The sequence below is a fragment of the Hypanus sabinus genome, chromosome 3 (genome assembly GCF_030144855.1).
Source record: "Hypanus sabinus isolate sHypSab1 chromosome 3, sHypSab1.hap1, whole genome shotgun sequence".
NCBI lineage: Eukaryota > Metazoa > Chordata > Chondrichthyes > Myliobatiformes > Dasyatidae > Hypanus > Hypanus sabinus.
In genome coordinates, this window is record NC_082708.1 from 69226616 (window position 1) to 69247111 (window position 20496).

At 40.4% G+C, this 20496-nt stretch overlaps 1 protein-coding gene across 1 annotated transcript in view; it reads left to right on the forward strand.

The window, feature by feature from the left end:
- The first annotated feature begins 2702 nt into the window (after window positions 1–2702).
- The window catches only part of fat3a (FAT atypical cadherin 3a), a 570475-nt gene continuing 552681 nt past the window's right edge, over window positions 2703–20496 (forward strand). Inside the window, exon 1 of the mRNA XM_059964604.1 lies at window positions 2703–2763. The gene's annotated coding sequence lies outside the window, so the exon portion shown is untranslated. The remainder of the gene's footprint in view (window positions 2764–20496) is intronic.

Below are 20496 nucleotides of genomic sequence, written 5' to 3' on the forward strand. Positions count from 1 at the left end.
CTCTTCAAGTGTGGTTCTGTGCAGAATGAAACAGAATGTAGTGCTGTAGAACCTCTCCCGGCCAGAAGCTGCTATTACAATAGTTACAAAGGAATTAGATCAATGTATTGTTTAACTTTGTATTATGTAGCGTCAAGCTAACTTGTGCATTACAAGCATTGTTGTATACACAAATACTTTAAAACATTTCAATGAATTCACTTTTAGATATTCTAGTTTGTTTCTCTATGGTTTTAGATATTCTAGTGTGTTTCTCTATGGTTTTGTTTAAAGTGTGACTATTTCTCTGAAATAAAATAAATTCGCAGGGGATATTAGATTTTTTTAAAATTAAAGAGTAATAGGGAAAAGAAAGCAAGAAACATGATTGTAACACCAAGATGTCATTCATACTTATCTCTTCATGCAGTCATCGTGTGCACTTTCTGAGCATTGTGTAAAGGTAAAAATTTGCATCGGTTCAGTAGTTGGTAATTTATACATTTGAGCCTGCTGATGTCTGTAATTAATAAGAATTATTCCAAACATAATATAGTACATATGAGAGGCAGGCACAGGTGGAGATTCATAGTACACTTTTGTGTGCTTTGATTGGCAAGCCAGCTGGCATGTCATTTGAAATTTTTTGCACATAAGTCTAGCAGTTATTTCAAGGAATATTGTTTGGCATAGCACAGTGATTTAACTCGCTGAATTTCTTTTCTGCAGCTTTCAATATTGTACTTACACATCTCCAAAACGTGGTTAGAACTAAATTGTAAGCAAATTTTGAATTGTGAAGTCGCATTTAACAGTAGAAGCAATAATGATGGGTAGGTATGTTGATTTAGCTTGAGAATCTGTTGATTTCTAAAGATTATGCTGGAGATTAGTCTCAAAACTTTTGATTTTTAGTTGCCAATCTGACACTAGGACCCCATTGTGACAGGCATACACATGAGCACCCTTCAGCTTTGATGGCAGCATAGATTGAATTGAGGAAGGACACCTGGGCTGTACCCTATCTATACCTGTAACCAACGTTTCTTTTCCTTTGTGTACCAAATTGAGAGAGCTCATGTATGTCTGAGAGGCTCTGTCTAAGATTAGTTGACTTTAAGGCAGCCAATAAAGTGGAATTGGATGAAGGATTGCTTGCAGTTTAGAAGGTGTATAGTTCAGCAGGGGATCCTGAGCCTTCATTCTTGGCCTCACCCTTTGCTCCTGCCCTGACCTGGCCATTTCCTTTGCTGTCGGCTGTTCTGCCATGAGGATCTTTTATAATCGAGTTTAAGGTCTAATATCCAGGGAGGCTACATAAGGTGAGGGGACTGTGCTCTGCACACTATCCTCAGCTTGTATTTATACTCAAAATGGTCGTTGCTGAATTTCTGGCCCATTGTCTCATGAGCAAAACAAAAAAGATGATGGTAATTCTACAGATCTTCAGACATTGTGATTATGCTAGAGTTGTTATTAACTACAGATACCTGCAGTGTCAGAGTTATTGCTCTGTTGCACAGTAATTGAGTAATTTTGATCCCTTAGCATTTAAACATGTAAACTTCTTTCTGTTTACATGCAAGCACTGTGTTCATTGTTAAGCCTTGGGAAATGCAGATAGTAGAAGCACAATTTTATGTTCAAGTTCAGTGTGCACGTGATCACACTGAGCTTTCCTAATTAGAAGCTTTGTATTGAGCTATGGGGAGTTCGAATGATTATGGTAACAATTGAAAACCGCCCAAAGTGTTACCATAGCGATTGAGGCATAATCTATAATAGCTGCAGCAATGTAAATTTTCAGTTCTTTGTAAGATTGTAAGGTGCGTAGCACATTTTTAAAACCATAGTAAAAGTTTGTACATTTTCTGCCTTTATCTTCAAAAATGTTTACAAATACTGTATAACAAAATAGCAGCGCAGTACCGAAATTCCTTTGCATCTTGTAACAAATCAATAGGAAATGAACAATGGAATAGCAATTGGAGGAGTGGGGGTAGGGTGGAAGGGGATTGCCCCTTCCTTCTCTCTCCCTTTTTATCTTGTATTCCCCCTCCCCGCTCTGTTTTTCTCTCTTCTACACACCACTACATTAAAGCACTCATGATTTATGAAGGACTTGCTCATGAGAAGGATTACCTGTCATGGAATGCTTATGCCATACTGGTTTTACTTTAATTATAAATCTTGCTTTTGCTCAGAGTCCTGCTATTGATACGCATGTGCAAATCATTTTTATGTGGTATTTCTTTAAAACACCTATTTCTGAAGATCTGTGGCACTATCTAACTATCTGATTTATTTTTACCGTTTCACTTCATAAAGATCTGAATGCAGTGCTCTACAGAGCAATGGTGCATCCGCGTTGATGAATTGACTAAGAGCATCAAATTTTCCACTGTAATCTCAAAGCATGTCAGGGAGGAGGAGTGATGTACCTTCCCTTCCTGTCGTATTCAAATATTGAGTGTGTCTGGTCATTCGCTACCAGTTACTGTCTTTAACAAGCCCTGCTGAACAAGCTGTGCTTGATGCTCATTATGTTGAAGCTGCTCGCAAGAGCATCACTGGTATTGAAAAGGGGGAGGGGAATTTATTTGCACATACCCTCAGGCTGCATTGCTTAATAAGAGTTGTTAATTTAACCCTCGTGGTCTCCTGGTTACATTTTGCACACAGATTCTGCGTGAAAAAAAAGATTTTATTGCATTGCTGGGGCTTTGCTTTTCATCACAGTGAAAATGTATGTGGTTTATCCTGCAGGTTAAGATTGATAAAAAGGTATGTGAGGTTCTTTATATGTGTATTCAAAGGTTTAATGCATAAATCAACTCAATGTCCTACACATTTATTTAATTTCTTTTGCTGTGCAGTACTGAAGTAATGAAATTACTGTATTCCTAATTAAAATTGGTTGCCAATATAGTAAGCTTATGAATTCTACCCTGAGCAGGGAGATGAAATATATTGTTGAAATGAAATGAAGATGGCCAGGAGGGGGTGGCTAGGTTTGGTGTTAATTGGGCCCAACAGGAATTGAAAACTCCTGGGACCTCAATGCTCAGCAGTAAAGCCTAAAAGCTGTGAGGCAGTGCAGTCCAGCAGACAAACTCTGTTAATCTTTATGAATGTGAGCAGCATCTGTCCATGTGGCAAAGCTCTGGTGAGTTCATTTGGAATGTGCGACAGAATCCTTTTGTTTTTTTTTCGGTATTTGACCTTGGTAACTTTTTTTATGCTGCCAGCGCTGTGAAGCTCAGTTTATGAATGCAGCTGCCTAGTTTGCTGTTGGCTGGCTGATCCGCCAGCATTGTTCTAATGCTCATTCCATATGTATGTCACATCACACTACTCCCCTTACCTCTTTCCTCCCCTCCCTCCCCCTCCCCATACACACCCTTTTGCAGGCATATCCGTTTGGTTTCTTATTTAGGAAGGTTGAATTCTTTCTCTCTGTTGTAAATTGCAAATTTCAAAGTTGAAAAGCTGGAGCTCAGCTGTGACTTGTGCAGCCCCAGGCGGATGGACAGCAGCAGGAAAAATCATAGAAACCTCTGAAAATCTTCACGTCTCTTGTTTCTCTCGCTCCTGATTTTGGACTCCTAGAAGTCTAAAGAACTATTCTTGGCAGCTGCCTGGCTTTTTACTGTTACCGTGGTAGCAGCTGCAATGCATTATAATGGAGCAGGCAGGCTGGAGTTCTTGTGCCTTATGTTTTTCGGATTGTCAGTGGAGACTTTAGGGAAAGCTTACAACAGATATGAGCAAGTATTTTCGTGCTTCCCTATTTCAGTCCTCCTTGTTAAGGTAGGATTTATTCACGCAATAAAGAACCTTTTATAGCTAATTGTAATCATTTTTAAATTGGGAGTGGGAAAAGTACAGAACATGAGGGTCTTATCCTATTCCAGTCTTGAATTATATATCTGAAAAAAAGATTATAGCTTATTAATTGGAGAGGTGTATGAATGGTATCAGTTTTTATTGGTATATTCTCACTTCAATTATATCTACTTGTCAAGTGGGATTAATATCACTGCTGTACCAAGTAATCAAAAACACATTTTAAAACTTGGATTTGAAAGCTGTAAAAGCCCAGTGAAAACCTAAGGCATATAGGACATCAACAGGAATTCCCCTAAATTTTTGTATTTTCTATACAGAGGTAGTTTTAACATTCTAATTTAGCTTGATTGTGTAACTTTTCTATGGAACATAAAATTAGGGTTGGCGGTGTGCAATTACAGTTAATCATTTTGTGGTAGCTGGGAAGGATTTGTCTCCTAGTTTAATTAGATAATAAAAGATTAAGAATATTAGCAAATCCTATCTGTTTTGGAAGAGTTTGGTTTCAGTACCAAATTGTTACATTTGGAGTTTTAAATATTTGAAGCACTTTTGCAAAAATGTAGGCGTTACTTGGAATGGAGCAAAAATCCTGTGATCCCTTTCGATGTGTGGGCAATGCTTTTTTACAAAGACATTCTGGTCAATTTCTTTTGAAATGTAGCACATTTCTTCATCTTGGATCTGATGTACCATCTCAGTGTCCTGAAATGTTACTGTTGCTTCTGATACACTGTTATTTATAGATGTTGGAGATTGAACGCCCAATAATGTTTTCAACGTTAAGGTAGTTGGATTATATAAATTAATGGTGAAGCAGATGTTGCTTTAGAGGAAAAAGATTTCACTTTCTGAAGTCTAATTTCTAAATGAACTAATGAAGTGGATAGATGCATGTTAAATTGACATTAACTTCATACATAGCATGATGTGTTAGCTGGGGGGGGGGGAAGGCTACTAGAACAGGAGATTGTCTTGGTGAAAGTATTGTGGACTGCCATGGATTTGTTCTCGATGGTAAATGTTATATGCAGTTTGTATATTTAGGAGGTTGGTATGCACTGGTTTTGAGTAACACCAAGTGATCTGCTTTTCCAGTTAATAGTAGAGTAGTCCATTCTTGAGTACTATGGCTAAAATTTACTGGTATTTCCACTTCCAGCACATGTTAATTCTCATTTTAAAAACACACTTTCTTTTGAAATGCTGAACGGGTGTTGACAGCAAAAGAGCAATTGAGGTTGCTTTTCTGTCTGGATGATTATATTTGAGTTCTGTCAGCTTGGGAGCTGAGCATATCTCCAATTCACCTGGAGGCTTTTTCTCTTCCTCTGGCAGTTCAAGGACTGCACGAGAGGTGATAAATGTGGAGCTAGTTATTTTTCTTTTGCTGGCTCCAAGATCAGACTGAGTATTTGAAGGTGAAATTAAATTCATCCAACATTGCCTTTTTTAAAAAACTATTTTACGGCGTGTTGGAGTAATATATATACTATTCTTGTATCTAAATCTTATGGAATATCTTGAAGCTTTCATATTTTGCTTAACTATCTGGGTACTTTAAAGTAGAAAAATATTCAACAGCTTTTTTTGTATAAAAAGTCGGCTCCCATAACAGGGATAAGTAGGAGAAAGTACATTATAAAGTAAGAAGTGGTTGTTGGACTTCCTAACAAACAGATTTCAGATAGTCAGGATGCACAACCACTCCTCCCTCCCATTATTCTCACATTGTCCCCTCCAGGGCTGTGTGCTGGACCCTCTGCTGCACTCTCAGCTCACACACAACGATACAGCCTAACACCCAAGCAATCATGTCAAATTCGCTGATGACACGGCAATGGGCTCATCACCAACAGTGATGAGATAGCCTATGGAAAGGAGGTGGAAGTGCTTGAGGCCTGGTGCCGGGGGATGATTATTGACTTCAGGAAAGCACACACCACTCACACCCCCCTTTACATCGGCAGCACAGTCGCACAACCTCTCATGGTCCCAGAGCACATCCTACACAATCAAAAATGCTCATTAACACCTCTACTTTCTGAAGAGGCGGAAGAGAGCTGGACCATGCACATCAGTACTGTGCTCACAGGCTTCTACAGGTATGCAGCAGAGAGCATCCTAGCATGCTACATCACAGCACAGTATGGAAACTGCACTATGGTGGGCATGAGGACTCACATGACTGGCACCAGTCTTCCCGCCCCCCCCCCCCCCCATCACAAATGTATGTACAGAAAAGTGCTGGAAAAATGCCATCTGTTTCATGAAGGATCCCACCCACGTGCATGGATTATTTTTTTTTATTTGGAGATACAGCACGGAACAGGCCCTTCCGGCCCAGTGAGCTGTGCTGCTCAACAATTCACCTACCTAACCTGAACCTAATCACATCACATTTTAAAATGATCAGCTCACCTACTAACCAGTACGCCTTTGGACTGTGGGAGGAAACTGAAAGGAACTCATGCGCAACTTAATGACCGACAACGCTAGAATTCAACTCAGCACTCCCTGAGCTGTAGTAGTGTTGCTCTAACCGCTATGCTATCGTGGCCCCCTGGTCCCACTCCATGCAGGAAAGAGACTATGCAGCATCCACGCCAGTACCACCAGACTCAAAGACAGTTACTTCCTCCAAGCCATCTGGCTGATCAACACCTTCACCCATTAACCGACCCCACCACCATTATCTTATCATTTCCAGCTAGAGTCACCTTATACAGAGATGCTCCCAAATCTAGAGCCACTTAATATACATACATACAATCAATCAATCAATCAATCAATCTAGGTATGTGCAGTAAGCTAATCTTATTTGTATTTGTTGTGTTTTTATATTGTGTTCTTTATGGTTATTGTGATTTTTTTCAAATGGAGTTACAACTATTTCACTCTCCTCAACATTTGTGTACTGAAGAATGACAAACAATCTTGAAAGCTGAACACAATGTTTGAAGATATGTTTAGGAAAGATGCTGAAGTGTGTGCGTGGACAAAGAGGAAGGGATTAACTTGTGAGCCTAGGAGTTCCTTGGCATCAGCAAAATAGACGAGCTGTCATGTAGAGTGGCACTTTTTCCCCCCAAGAATCTGCAGCAGTAACTTCTATTGCATATGAGGTCTAAGGTTTAATCCTTACAATGTCCTTTATTCGACTTTCTTTTTGATAGATCACTGGAAAATGGAAATTGTGATCATGGAACAGAGGCTTTGGAGATGTGGGTTAATTGATTTAGAGTGGAAAATAGATCCCCATTTTGATCATCAAAAGGAGTGATGATCAATAAATCATCAGGATCAGAATCGCCATTAAGTGAGGCTGGTTCTCTGAATCATGGGAGGGGTTGGGTTAGGATCATGAGCTTTGTGTGGAACCTAGGATGGGGGAAGAAGTTCACTGTTGTGATATTTGAGGGACCAAGTGGAGAACCATTCTGAAGGATGTGCTTCTGTTAAAGTCTTAAGTAACATGAAGCAGGTTAGCTGGATCTGATCAGCTGGCCTCATTGTAGAATCTACTTAGGCAGGGTACTGGAGTTTTTTTTTAAATTTTAATGTTTATATAAGTGGCTTCCACTCTCTGTAGCCATGAATAGGTAACTTAAAAAAAATCACAGAATGGTATCCAAACTTTGTGGTCCATCCAGAAATACTATTGTGTTTCCGTTCAAGTATCTATCTGCAGTTTGGGATTGAACTGTAATGAAAATACTTGAATGGAAACACAATGCTACTTCTGGGCACTGGTTTTATGAAAATAAAAGCTATGGAACATAATTTATGCCTGAAAGTTGAAATTAGTACCTGTTGTCATGCACAAGTCATGCATTTCATTTGGGTTATCGAGTGATTGGGCAGAGAAAGGGCAAGCAACAGGAAGCTCAGGTTCATTATTGTAGGCTGGTTGCAGGTGCTCTGCAAAGTGATCATTCAATCTGCATTTGGTTCCTCCTGTGCAGATAAGACCACAATGTAAACACTGAATGAAGTCCAAGTGAATCACTGCGTTACTTCAAAATGTTTGGGTCCCTGGATAGTGGAAAGGTGAAAAGATAGTCATTCCTTCAAAATGATGAAAGGGGAGGGAAAGATGCTTTTGGTGTGGAATATTGCTGGAACTGCTGGAAATCGTGAAGATGATTTGTTGAATGCAGAGTCTGGTAGGGTGAAAGGCAAAGACCACAGAATGCTGGACTTTATCTGTCCTGGGTCTGACAACAGAAACAGATGTAGTCAAGGGATCTCTACTACGGTAGATGGAAATTCTCAATTCAGGAAAGAGGAAGGAATGGTAACAGGTGGAGAGAAAATATAATGTGAGTAATCTGGGTAACAATGGAAATCTGTAGGCTTGTAGTACAGGTTTCCCCCGCTATCCGAAGTTAGAGGGTTCCTATGAAACCGTTTGTAATCCAAAATGTCATAAAGCGAAGAGACAATTACCATTAATTTATATGGGAAGAATTTTTGAGCATTCCCAGGCCCAAAAAAATAACCTACCAAATCATACTAAATAAAACATAAAACCTAAAATAACACGAATATATAGTAAAAGCAGGAATGATATGATAAATATACAGCCTACATAAAGTAGAAATATTGTATGTGCGGTGTAGTTTCACTTATCAAAATCGGGAAGAAAGCAAGCCAGAATCGATTTAGAGAAAAAAAATCGGCTAGTATATGCATGAGCACGTGCACGCATACTTACACAACTGCCTGCACAAGGCTTCGCGGTCATGGTAGTCTTTCTTGGGGTAAACATATGTATAAAGTGGGCATCTTTTTTTTGTAAAAGCGAAAATCCTCTTTGGTTAGCGAAAACAGGTACTAATGTAGGTCTTTCGTAACAGCGAGCTGTCGTAAAGCGAACGTTCAAAAAACAGGGGGCCACCTGTATTTGTTTGTGGCTGGCCTCTCCCTGAGATGAAAATATTCACATAAGTGAGGGAAGAGTCAGAGGTGGACTCTATAAAGGTGAGAGTGGGGTAGAAATTGGCAGAGCAGAAATGAATTTTTTGAGTTGTATATGATTGCAGGCATCAACAACAATGTAGGTATAGATATACTAGAAAAAATGTTTGGGCAATTGGCATGAATGCAACTGAAGCAAAGGCTTTTCCAGAAATCTTACAAAAAGACAGGCATACCCTGGGATGATCGAGTGCACCTAGTTACACCCATGATTTAGAGAAAGTGAGTGGAATTGAAGAAGGTGCTTAATTGAGAGATGAGCTTAGCTAGGTGAATAAGCTTATTCATTGACTCCAATTTTGTATGTTCATGATCTTTTCAAAGCCTTTTCGCACAATAAAAACACCCATGAATCAATGCTTTTTCCTGTAACTGCATGGAATCCCTAAGAGTCCCTTCTCTCTTCAGGTTGTTGTACAGTACATATATCGTATCACTCCTTTTAGTAGTATGTGCATGACTTAAATCAGTGTCACAGGCCTATAATTTTCCAGTACTAGTTGGATTTCACGTGTTGCTCTCATATGGGTTCTCTTTAGGAGAGTCCGGAGGATGTTCATGAGAATGATCCTGGGTATAAAAGGGTCAACGTGAGCGTTTGATGGCTTTGGGCCTGTACTCGCTGGAGTTTAGAAGAATGAGGGAGGATATCACTGAAACCTATTGAATGTTGAAAGGCCTAGATATTATGGTTGTAAGGAGGATGTTCCCTATAGTGGGGGAGTCTAGGACTAGAAGGCACAGCCTCAGAACAGAGGAACATCCATTTAAAACAGAGATAAGGAATTCCTTTAGCCAGGGGGCAGAGATTCTGCGAAATTCGTTGCCACCAATGGCCATGGAGACCAAGTCATTGGGTATATTTAAAACAAAGATTGATAGGTTCTTGATTAATCAAGGTGTTAAAGGTTATTGGGAGAAGGTAGGAGATTGGGGTTGAGAGGGATAATAAATCAGCCGTGATGGAATGGACCACGCTCGATGGGCCGAGCGGCCTAACTCTGTCTCTATGTCTTACGGTCTAATCTACAAGCTGACAGCAAAGCTGGGTCTGTTACAATGATAGCTACTCAGCAGAACTACTTGATAGAATTTGTATTGTAGTGCAACGTCCAGATTCAGGGGAATTGATAGAAAAATAAATGGCATGCCAGCAATGGAAAATTATATGATAATAGATTTTTATAAATCTTTGGAGACACAGGGTAATTAAAGAAGATAATCAAATGGGAAAACTACACCATGACCTTGTTGAATGATGGAGGAGAATGGAAAAGCTGCGTGGCCTCCCTCATCCTGCTTCCAGTTCCTACGTTTTGAGCTGTTTAGAATGCAACTTGTACAATACATGTAGATAGCATGCAAAAACAGACTATACCATTAGCTCAAAATGTACCATTAAATTGAAAATAAATGAGAAATGGGATGAGAGAAGGATATGTAAAATTAAAGTCAAAGCAAGATCTCATTGTACAAAATAGTTAAAATAAATGTAAAGATGTGAAAGATTATTAAAATTTTGTAAGTTAGACCAGGAGTGTAAATTTTTCAACCATTAAAGTCAGCATCAACATTTCTGGAGTTCTGTGGTTCTGAGCTTCTGTGTCATTGAGTCATTTTTTTTGGGTGCAAAAATCCCAGTGTAGTGAACTCAATGCCCTGTCTCAGAATTTGCTGCTATAGTAACATCAGCATTTTTTAAAATGGCAAGTTACACTATCTATTCCACAGTTTTTCATGGCGAGTTTGTGCCTCAAGTGTTTTTTTTTAAAATGTAGTTGGAGTATACTGTTGAGAGTCTGATGACTGATCAGCAGCAGCCTGACACATGTCAGACAAAGAAGTGAATTGTGGCTTTATAAACATTTTTTCTGGAATAAATGCAGAACAAGTGGTACAATTTTCCCATTGTCAAACAATGTAGTTAATATTTTATGTCTGCAATAAATAAATCACAAGACTAATATCAACAAGATGGCAAAGTAAGTTGTCCAGCAATGAATAAAACTCGATTGATGGACGTGCAATATCCAAACATCAATATCTTCCTTGGAAGGAGCTAATCAAGTTTAAATAAAATTAAGTTAGATTGGTCACTGTTTTGCAATAAATTATCAATGCTTATAATTAGCTGAGTATAATAGTACGGAATAGCACAAACATGAAAAAATCAACAGGTGCTGGAAATCCAAAGCAACACACGCAAGATGCTGGAGGAACTCAGCAGGTCAGACAGCAGCTATGGAAAAGAGTAAACAATCGACCTTTCAAACTGAGACCCTTCGTCAGGATAGCAGTTGGCTAAAACCTGGAATACTCTTTTTTAGTGCAAATCCAGTTGTATACTTCATTTTTTGTCTGTCTCACCATTAAGTGTTTGGCTGTTATTTCAAAGTTTTGACATTCGAAGAAGATCTAGTTTGGAGCTTTTTTTTTGCCTTTGTTTAGTGTGAGTTAATTCTGGATCTTTTTACAGAAGTATTGTACTCAACCAACTTGAGGTTACTGGGTATTAGGAATATTATTGGCAAAAAGATGGGAAGCTAAAAATTATATGGATTTGATAAATTCTTTTCGTATTATATCCTAATAACAATGTGGTGTGGTGTAAAATATCAATAGTCTTTCAGGAGAGCACTGGAAAAAATGAAAGTTACGAGTTTTAAATTGCAGAGGAAGGGTTGACAGCCAAAGATGGTCTATGACAGGATGGAAGACAGAAGAGATCAAAATACCAAGGGGATGAAGTAGATGACTTGAAAGAGTTAATAACCACTGTTGAATCTTGACCTTTTTGAACTGGAACCAGATTGAATATGAATATTCATGTTTCTACGGATGGTATCTGATGTGCATATTTTCAGAAGTTGTTTTTATTTCATATTTTCTGAATCTACTGTATTTTGCTTGAAGTACAAGGAAGTTCACACTGAATATCAAGAAGTTATTTTATCTTACGTCAGCACAGAGGTGTACAGATAGAGACAGGCTTTTTAGCCCACTGCATCTACAGTAACCTTCGGACCAGTCTTTACTGTTCCCAGTTTGATTCCATATCTTTACATCGTGAAAGCTCTTAAATGTTGTTACTGTTCTCTTCGCCACCAATTCACTTCCACCACTGATTCATTTTGCATGTGAAAAACTTAATCCTCTTTTAAACCTTAACCCTATGCTCTCTAGTTTTAAACATTTCTATCATTGGAAACAAAGTCTGGCTATCTGCCCCTATCTATGTCTGAATAATTTTACCCACCAAGAATTTGTTGAATGCCTACAAGATGACTTCATAAAGCAGCTTGTGGTTGAGTCCACTATGTAAAAGGCAATTCTGGATTGGGTGTTGTGTAATGAACCTTCTTTGATTAGGGAACTTAAAATAAAGGAACCAATAGGAGATGGTATTCATAATATGATAAAGTTCACAGTTTGAGAGGGAGAAGCTAACATCAGTATGACAGTGGAGTTAAGTGAACTACAGAAGCATGAGAGAGGAGCTGGTCAATGTTGATTGGAAAGGGACACTAGAAGGGAAGATGGCAGAGCAGCAATGACTGGAGTTTCTGGGAGCAATTTGGAAGGTGTAGGATAGATACATTCCAAAGAATAAGAAGTATTCTACAGTGAGGATGAGACAACTGTGACTGACGAGGGAAGTCAACGACAGCATAAAAACAAAAGAGAGGCTAAAATATTGCAAAAATTAGTGGGAAGGTAAAGGATCGGGAAGTTTTTATAAACCGACAGAAGGCAAATAAAAATAACGAGAGAAAAGATACATAAAGATATATATACAGATTTCCCCTGCCATCCGAAGGTAGAGCGTTCCTATGAAACCGTTTGTAATCCAAAATGCCATAAATTGAAGAAGCAATTACCATTCATTTATATAGGAAAATTTTTTGAGCATTCCCAGACCCAAAAAAAACCTACCAAATTAAAGCAAATAACACATAAAACCTAAAATAACACTACCATATAGTAAAAGCAGGAATGATGTGATAAATATACACCTTATATAAAGTAGAAATTTTGTAGGTACAGTGTAGTTTCACTTATCAAACTCGGGAAGACAGCTAGCCAAAATCGATTTGGAGAAAAAAAATCAGCACGTACACGCATACGCATGTACATGCATGCGCAAGCAACTGCCCCCACAAGGCTTCACGGTCATTGTCTTTCTTGGGGTAAACACACGTACAAAGCAGGTGTCTTTTTTTTGTAAAAGTGAAAATCCTTTTTGGTTAGTGCAGGGGTTGGCAACCTTTACCACTGAAAGAGCCATATGGACCCATTTCCCACAGAAAAGAAAACACTGGGAGCCACAAAACCCGTTTGATATTTAAAATGAAATAACACTGCATACAATGTTTTTTGTTTGCCTTTATGCTATGTATAAACAAACTATAATGTGTTGCATTTATGAAATTGATGAACTCCTGCAGAGAAAACGAAATTACATTTCTGCATGCAACAAAAACATTTTGAACTCCGAAAAAAAGATGTTGGGTTGAAGGTTACTCCATAGTTAGCCTACCTTGGATCGAAAAATTAAAAGAAATCGCGCACTGGCGTGTGTCAGGCATTGGCAGTGGTGATGTATATTAATAGCGATAAAAAACATGTTGTAGCGGTGTGCTACACGCAGAGCTAAAATAACGACACTGCAATCAAAGATAACTTTATTCGAACTAAACAGCCTTGCTTTAAAGCCTCCCTCAACCTGCTCCCCCGTGGGTGCGGATGCTCCAAAAGACACGTACTCACAAACCCACGTAGGCTATCTCCCTTGGCCGGACCGGTGGCTAATTGTGAGCCAGTTCGGATGTGCCAGGAAATGGGGTTGCCACAACGTTTTATTTAGATTGTACAAGATCACCATAATCTTCAAATTTCGAATTACATTTCAAAAACTAACAAACCACGGGGAGCCACAGCACAGAGATGAAAGAGCCACATGCGGCTCCGGAAGCGCGGGTTGCCGACCCCTGGGTTAGTGAAAACAGGTACTAATGTAGGTCTTTCGTAACAGCGAGTTGTTGTAAAGTGAACGTTCGAAAAGTGGGGGCCACCTGTAAAAAGAATAAGAGAGTGTATATTGAACTGCTGAAAAATGACAGTGGAGAGGTAGTAATTGGAAACAAAGAAATGGAGGACTAACTCATATTTTGCACCAGTTTTCACAGTGGAAGACACCAGCAGAACAAAAGAAATTCTAGAGTGTCACAGGGCAGAAGTGAGTGGAGAAGATGCTTGGAAAGCTGAAAGGTCTGAAGGTACATAGGCCACTTGGACCAGATGGACTATATACCAGGGTTCAAAAGGAGGTAGCTGAATAGTGGGGGCATAAGTAGTGACGTTTCATGAATCACTATATTTAGGAATGGTTTAGAGGACTGGAAAATTGCAAATGTCACATCACTCTTTAAGAAGGGAGAGAGGGAAAGTACAGGAAATTATAGCCCTGTTAGCCTGACTTCAGTAGTCGGGAGGGTGTTGGAGTCCATTACTAAGGATGATGTTTTAGGGTCCTAGGAGACAGATGATAAAGTAGGTGGATGTCTGCATGGTTTCCTTCAGGGGAAATCTTGCCTGGCAAATCTGTTTGAATTATTTGAGGCATGATAAACAAAGGCAAGTCAGTGGATGTTGCCTGCTTGGATTTTCAGAAGGCCTTTGACAAGGTGCTGCATGTGAGGCTGCTAATCAAGATAACAGCCTATGGTATTACAGGAAAGGTACTAGCATGGACTGAAGATAAGCTGACTTGTAAAAGGCAAAGAATACAAATAAAGGGAGCCTGATCTGGTTGGCGGCTGTTGACAAACGGTGTTCCACGGGGCTCAGTGCTGAGACAGCTTTTCATATTGGATGGCCATGTTTTTGTTGATACAAAAATAGATAAAAGCATTTAGTGTTGAGGAAGCAGAGGGTCTGCACAAGGATTTAGACAGATTAGGAGAATGGCCAGAGAACTGGCAGATGAAATACAAGAACGTGTATGGTCGTGCACTTTGGTAGAAGGAATAAAAGCATAGACTACTTTTTCTAAATGGGAAAAAAAAATCAGAAATCATAGGTGCAAAGGGACTGGGAGTTGTCGTGCAGGATTCCCTGAAGGTTAACTTGCAGGTTGAATTGGTGGTAAGGAAGGCAATGCAATGTTAGCATTCATTTTGAGAGGACTAAAGGATGAAGGCAAGGATGTAATGCTGAGGCTTTATAAGGCATTGGTCAGATCATGTTTGACATATTGTGAGCAGTTTTAGGTCCCTTATCTAAGAAAGGATGTGCTGGCAGTGGAGATGGTCCAGAGGAAATTAATGAGAGTGGTCCCGCGAATGACAGAGCTAACACATGACGAGTTATAGATGGCCCTAGGCCTGCACTCACTAGAGTTTAGAAGAATGAGGGGGATCTTATTGAAACCTTTTGAATATTGAAAGGCCTAGATAGAGTAGACATGGAGAAGATGTTTCCAGAAGTGGGATAGTCTAGAACAAGAGGGCAGTGCTCCGAATTCAAGGGCATCCTTTTAGAACAAAGTGAGGAGGAACACACAAAGTATTGCAGGAACTCAGTTGGTTGAGCAGCATCTATGAGAATAAATAATCGATGTTTCGGGGCCAAGACCCTTCATCAAGACTGGAAAGGAAGGGGGATGAAGCCAGAATAAGAAGGTGGGTAAGTGGAAGGTTTGTAGTTTAGAAGGTGATTGGTGAAGCCAGATAGGTGGGTGCAGGGAGGAAGTGATAGGTGGAAATGGTAAAGGGCTGAACAAGAAGGAATATGGTGGGAATATGAGGTGTTGCTCCTCCAACCTGAGAGTGATTTCATCGTGGCAGTAGAGGAGACTTTGGACTGGCATTTTGGAACAGGGATTGGAATTAAAATGGTTGGCCACCAGAAGTCCTGCTTTTTGTGGATGGAGCAAAGGTGCTCAACAAAGCATTCCTGCAGTCTATGTTAGATCTCATCAATGTAGAGGAGGAGCACCGTATACATTAGAAGACCCAATAGATTTGAGATGACATGTTGCCTTACCAGGAATGGAGGTGAGGGAAGAGGTGACTTCTTCCACTTGCTGGGATAAGTTCCAGGAGGGAGATCAGTGAGAAGGGACATCACAGAAGGAGCGAACCTGTGGAAAGCGAAGAATAGGGGGTGGGGGGGAGGGTTAAGATGTGTTTGGTAGTAGGGTCCCATTGTAGTTGGTGTAAGTTGTAGAAATGATCTGCTGGATATGAAGGCTCATGAGACTGTAAGTGCTTTAGCCAGAGAGTGGTGTTTATTGTCACAGACAGCTGTGGAGGTTAATAGGTTCTTGATTACTTAGGGCATCAAAGATTATGGGGAAGAAGGTAGGAGGATGGTGTTGAGAGGGATAAGAAATCAGCTATGATGGAATAGTGAAGAAGACTTAATGGACGGAATGGCCTAATTCTGCTCCGATGTCTGCTGGTTTTATGTCACTTCTTGGTCTCCTTCACTCAAGGGAAAGCAGACCTATTTTGTCTAATTTCTCATGATAATTCAAGCCCTCCAAACCAGGCAACTTCTTTACAGCTCTTTACCGTACCCTCTGTAGCTTAATTATGTCCACAATACTCCAAGGGCAGCTTTACCAATGTTTCATCGAACTGTAACATGAAGTTCTGACTCTTACAGTTGGTGCCTCGGATGATGATGGCAAGCATGCCAGACACGCTTCTCACCACCCCCTCTTCCTGTATTCCCATTTTTAGTGAAGTATATACTTGTACTCAAAGCCTCGTTGTTCAAGATCTAGCTATTCAATGGTACACTCCAAGGTTCTCCCATTTCTTGTGGATTTCTTGCCCTGGTTTAACATTCCAAAATGTAACACATTAAGTTAAATTCCATCTGCCAGTCCCTTGCCCATTTTCCCTGTAGCAACTACTGTACTATAGCATCCATCCTGGTACAGGATGTCAAACTGAAACATCGACAGTTCTTTTGTCCCCACAAGCGCTGCCGAGTTCCGTCAGTGGTGTTTGGTCCATTAGACAAAGCCCAATAGCGTGCCATTATTAATTCTCTTGGTCATCTTTTCAAAACGCTCATCCTTGCTTTTTCAAATACAAGTCAATCATGTCCCTCAATCCCAAATCTTCCACACCACTGATGTAAAGTGCCTGAGTCTGTAGTGACCTCCTATAAGGCATAACTCTGGTTATCTTTTCAACAGGATGAATTAGTAAATTTGATTCAACACTGGTTTAGTGGGAAAAGCCAGAGAGTGCTTAGTTGATGTTGCCTCTCTAAGTGAAGGTCTGTGACTAGTGGAGTGCCACAGGGATCAGTACTGTGTCTGTTGTTGTTTGACATCTATATTAATGATCTGGATGATAATGTGGAAAATTGGATCAGCAAAATTCAGGGATTATCGGACAGTGAGGAAAGCTATGAAAGCTTGCAGTAGGATCTGGATGAGCTGGAGTAATGGGCTGAAAAATGGATGGAATTTAATGTAGACAAGTGAGAGGTATTGCACTTAGGGAGAAAACTTCAGTGTAGGACTTGCACAGTGCACGGTTGGGCACTGAGGAGAGCAGTAGAACAAAGCAATCTGGAAATAAAGATCCATAATTCCCTGAAAGTGGTGTCACAGGCATATAGGGTTATAAGGAGAGATTTTGGCACATTGGTCTCACCAACTTCTTATACAACTTCAACATAACATTCCAACTCCTGTATTAATACTCTGGCTTACGGAGGCCAAAGTTGGAGTATTGTGTGTAGTTCTGGTTACCTACCTATAGAAAAGGTGTAAATAAGTGTGAAAGAGTACATAGATAATTTGGGAATTGAGGATCTGATTTATTGGGAGAAATTAACATAGAAAATCTACAGCACAATACAGGCCCTTCGGCCCACAAGGTTGTGCTGAACATGTCCCTACCCTAGAAATTACTGGGCTTACCGATAGCCCTCTATTTTTCTAAGCTCCATGTAACGATCCAAAAGTCTCTTAAAAGACCCAATTATATGTGCCTCCATGACCCCTGCCGGCAGCCCATTCCATGCGCTCACCACTCTCTAACTTACACCTGACATCTCCTCTTTACCTATTCCCCAGCACATTAAACCTGTGTCCTCTTGTGGCAAACATTTTAGCCCTGGGAAAAAGCCTCTGACCATCCACATGATCAACGCCTCTCGACATCTTATACACCTCTATCAGGTCACCTCTCATCCTCCGTTGCTCCAAGGAGAAAAGGCCAAGTTCACTCAACCTATCCTCATAAGACATACCCACCAATCCAGGCAACATCCTTGTAAATCTCCTCTGCACCCTTTCTATGGCTTCTACATCCTTCCTATATTGAGGTGACCACAGCTGAGCACAGTACTCTAAGTGGGGTCTGACCAGCATCCTATATAGCTGCAACATTACCTCTCGGCTCCTAAATTCAGTTCCACGATTGATGAAGGCCAATACACCATATGCCTTCTTAACCACTGGGTCAACCTGCGCAGCTGCTTTAAACGTACTATGGACTCGGACTCCAAGATCCCTCTGATCCTCCACACTGCCAGGAGTCTTACCGTTAATACTATATTCTGCCAACATATTTGACCTACCAAAATGAACCACTTCACACTTATCTGGGTTGAACTCCATCTGCCACTTCTCAGCCCAGTTTTGCATCCTAGCAATGTCCCGCTGTAACCTCTGACAGCCCTCCACACTATCCACAACATCCCCAGCCTTTGTGTCATCAGCAAACTTACTAATCCATCCCTCCACTTCCTCATCCAGGTCATTTATAAAAATCACGAAGAGTAAGGGTCCCAGAACAGATCCCTGAGGCACTCCACTGGTGACTGACCTCCATGCAGAATATGATCCATCTACAACCACTCTTTGTCTACTGTGGGCAAGCCAGTTTTCAATCCACAAAGCAATGTCCCCTTGGATCCCGTGCCTCCTTCCATTCTCAATAAGCCTTGCATAGGGTACCTTATCGAGTGTCTTGCTGAAATCCATATACACTACCTCTAATGCTCTTCCTTCTTTAATATGTTTAGTCACATCCTCAAAAAATTCAATCAGGCTCATAAGGCACGATCTGCCCTTGGCAAAGTCATGTTGACTATCCCTAATCATATTATATCTCTCCAAATGTTCATAAATCCTGCCTCTCAGGATCGTCTCCATCAACTTACCAACCACTGAGGTAAAACTCACTGGTCTATAATTCCCAGGGCTATCTCTACTCCCTTTCTTGAATAAAGGAACAACATTCACAACCCTCCAATCCTTGGGAGACTCTCCCATCCCCATTGATGATGCAAGGATCATTGCCAGAGGCTCAGCAATCCCCTCCCTCGCCTCCCACAGTAGCCTGGGATACATCTTGTCTGTTCCTGGTGACTTATTCAACTTGATGTTTTCCAAGAGCTTCAGCACATCGTCTTAATATCTACATGCTCAAGCTTTTCAATCTGCTTCAAGTCGTCAATATTATCACCGAGATCCTTTTCCACAGAAAACACTGAAGTAAAGTATTCATTAAGTACCTCTGCTGTTTCCTCCAGTTCCATACACACTTTCCCACTTTCACATTTGTTAGGTCTTATTCTTTCATGTCTTATCCTCCGGCTCTTCATATACTTGTAAAATGCCTTGGGGTTTTCCTTAATCCTGCCTGCCAAGGCCTTCCCATGGCCACTTCTGGCTCCCTAATTTCCTTCTTAAGCTCCTTCCTGTTAGCGTTATAATCTTCTAGATCTCTAACATTACCTAGCTCTCTGAACCTTTTGTAAGCTTTTCTTTTCCTCTTGACAAGATTTATTACAGTCTTTGTACACCACGGTTCCTGCACCCTACCATAACTTCCCTGTCTTATTGGAACATACATCTGCAGAACTTCGTAGAAATATTCCCTGAACGTTTGCCTCATTTCTTCTGTACTTTTGCTTGAGAACATCTGTTTCCAATTTAAGCTTCCAATTTCCTGCCTGATAGTCTCATAATTCCCTTACTCCAATTAAACACTTTTCTAACTTGTCTGTTCCTATCTCTCTCCAATGCTATGGTAAAGGAGATAGAATTATGATTACTATCTCAAAAATGCTCTCCTACTGAGAGATCTGACACTTGACCAGGTTCAGTGCCCAATACTAGATCAAGTACAGTCTCTCCTCTTGTAGGCTTATCTACATATTCTGTCAAGAAACCTTCCTGAACACACCTAACAAACTCCACCCCATCTAAACCCCTTGCTCTAGGGAGATGCCAATCGATATTTGGGAAATGAAAATCTCCCATCATGACAACTCTGTTATTATTACACCTTTCCAGGTTCTGTATCCCTATCTGCTCCTTGATATCTGTTACTATTGGGCGGCCTATAAAAAACACCCAGTAAAGTTATTGACCCCATTCTGTTCCTAATCTCCACCCACAGAGGTTCTGTAGACAATCCCTCCATGACATCCACCTTTTCTGCAGCTGTGACACTATCTCTGATCAACAGTGCCACACCCCCACCTCTTTTGCCTCCTTCTTGTCCTTTCTGAAACATCTAAAACCTGGCACTTGAAGCAATCATTCTTGTTCCTGAGCCATCCAAATCTCTGTAATGGCCACCACATCATATCTCCAAGTACTGATCCACACTCTTAAGTTCATCTGCTTTGTTCACAACAATCCTTGCGTTG